Source organism: Pseudochaenichthys georgianus, chromosome 4 (assembly GCF_902827115.2).
Source record: "Pseudochaenichthys georgianus chromosome 4, fPseGeo1.2, whole genome shotgun sequence".
Lineage (NCBI taxonomy): Eukaryota > Metazoa > Chordata > Actinopteri > Perciformes > Channichthyidae > Pseudochaenichthys > Pseudochaenichthys georgianus.
In genome coordinates this window covers 495,270-498,238 of record NC_047506.1, presented here as the reverse complement: position 1 = coordinate 498,238, position 2,969 = coordinate 495,270, and positions in this window count along the sequence as shown.

Here is a 2,969-nt window from a genome sequence, read left to right as displayed (position 1 = left end):
TACTCTTATTTTTCTGACGACTTTTTACTTTGACTTCTTACATTTTGAACAAATACCTGTACTTCCTACTTCTTACATGTTGAACTCAAATACCTGTACTTTCTACTTCTTACATGTTGAACACAAATACCTGTACTTTCTACTTCTTACATGTTGAACCCAAATACCTGTACTTTCTACTTCTTACATGTTGAACACAAATACCTGTACTTTCTACTTCTTACATGTTGAACACAAATACCTGTACTTTCTACTTCTCACATGTTGAACACAAATACCTGTACTTTCTACTTCTCACATGTTGAACACAAATACCTGTACTTTCTACTTCTTACATGTTGAATTCAAATACCTGTACTTTCTACTTCTCACACGTTGAACACAAATACCTGTACTTTCTACTTCTTACATGTTGAACTCAAATACCTGTACTTTCTACTTCTTACATGTTGAACACAAATACCTGTACTTTCTACTTCTTACATGTTGAACTCAAATACCTGTACTTTCTACTTCTTACATTTTGAACTCAAATACCTGTACTTTCTACTTCTTACATGTTGAACTCAAATACTTGTACTTTCTACTTCTTACATTTTGAACTCAAATACCTGTACTTTCTACTTCTTACATGTTGAACTCAAATACTTGTACTTTCTACTTCTTACATTTTGAACTCAAATACCTGTACTTTCTACTTCTTACATGTTGTACTCAAATACCTGTACTTTCTACTTCTTACATGTTGAACACAAAAACCTGTACTTTCTACTTCTTACATGTTGAACACAAATACCTGTACTTTCTACTTCTTACATGTTGAACTCAAATACCTGTACTTTCTACTTCTTACATGTTGAACTCAAATACCTGTACTTTCTACTTCTTACATGTTGAACTCAAATACCTGTACTTTCTACTTCTTACATGTTGAACTCAAATACTTGTACTTTCTACTTCTTACATTTTGAACTCAAATACCTGTACTTTCTACTTCTTACATGTTGAACTCAAATACCTGTACTTTCTACTTCTTACATGTTGAACTCAAATACCTGTACTTTCTACTTCTCACATGTTGAACTCAAATACCTGTACTTTCTACTTCTTACATGTTGAACTCAAATACCTGTACTTTCTACTTCTTACATGTTGAACCCAAATACCTGTACTTTCTACTTCTTACATGTTGAACTCAAATACCTGTACTTTCTACTTCTTACATGTTGAACACAAATACCTGTACTTTCTACTTCTCACATGTTGAACTCAAATACCTGTACTTTCTACTTCTTACATGTTGAACTCAAATACCTGTACTTTCTACTTCTTACATGTTGAACCCAAATACCTGTACTTTCTACTTCTTACATGTTGAACTCAAATACCTGTACTTTCTACTTCTTACATGTTGAACTCAAATACCTGTACTTTCTACTTCTTACATGTTGAACTCAAATACCTGTACTTTCTACTTCTTACATGTTGAACTCAAATACCTGTACTTTCTACTTCTCACATGTTGAACTCAAATACCTGTACTTTCTACTTCTTACATGTTGAACTCAAATACCTGTACTTTCTACTTCTTACATGTTGAACTCAAATACCTGTACTTTCTACTTCTTACATGTTGAACCCAAATACCTGTACTTTCTACTTCTTACATGTTGAACTCAAATACCTGTACTTTCTACTTCTTACATGTTGAACTCAAATACCTTGTACTTTCTACTTCTTACATGTTGAACACAAATACCTGTACTTTCTACTTCTTACATGTTGAACTCAAATACCTGTACTTTCTACTTCTTACATGTTGAACTCAAATACTTGTACTTTCTACTTCTTACATGTTGAACCCAAATACCTGTACTTTCTACTTCTCACATGTTGAACTCAAATACCTGTACTTTCTACTTCTTACATGTTGAACTCAAATACCTGTACTTTCTACTTCTTACATGTTGAACTCAAATACCTGTACTTTCTACTTCTTACATGTTGAACACAAATACCTGTACTTTCTACTTCTCACATGTTGAACTCAAATACCTGTACTTTCTACTTCTTACATGTTGAACTCAAATACCTGTACTTTCTACTTCTTACATGTTGAACACACACAAATACCTGTACTTTCTACTTCTTACATGTTGAACTCAAATACCTGTACTTTCTACTTCTCACATGTTGAACCCAAATACTTGTACTTTCTACTTCTTACATTTTGAACCCAAATACCTGTACTTTCTACTTCTCACATGTTGAACTCAAATACCTGTACTTTCTACTTCTTACATGTTGAACCCAAATACCTGTACTTTCTACTTCTTACATGTTGAACCCAAATACCTGTACTTTCTACTTCTTACATGTTGAACTCAAATACCTGTACTTTCTACTTCTTACATGTTGAACACACACAAATACCTGTACTTTCTACTTCTCACATGTTGAACTCAAATACCTGTACTTTCTACTTCTTACATGTTGAACCCAAATACCTGTACTTTCTACTTCTCACATGTTGAACCCAAATACCTGTACTTTCTACTTCTTACATGTTGAACACAAATACCTGTACTTTCTACTTCTTACATGTTGAACACAAATACCTGTACTTTGTACTTCTTACATGTTGAACTCAAATACCTGTACTTTCTACTTCTTACATGTTGAACACAAATACCTGTACTTTCTACTTCTTACATGTTGAACACAAATACCTGTACTTTCTACTTCTTACATGTTGAACACAAATACCTGTACTTTCTACTTCTCTCATGTTGAACTCAAATACCTGTACTTTCTACTTCTTACATGTTGAACCCAAATACCTGTACTTTCTACTTCTCTCATTTCTCAAACAGCTGGTTCCTTTAGTCTGAATGTGTGTTGGTGCGTGGTCATTATTCTTTAGAGTCACTGCGTGCCTATTGGTTGGAACACGATCCGTGTATCCATCA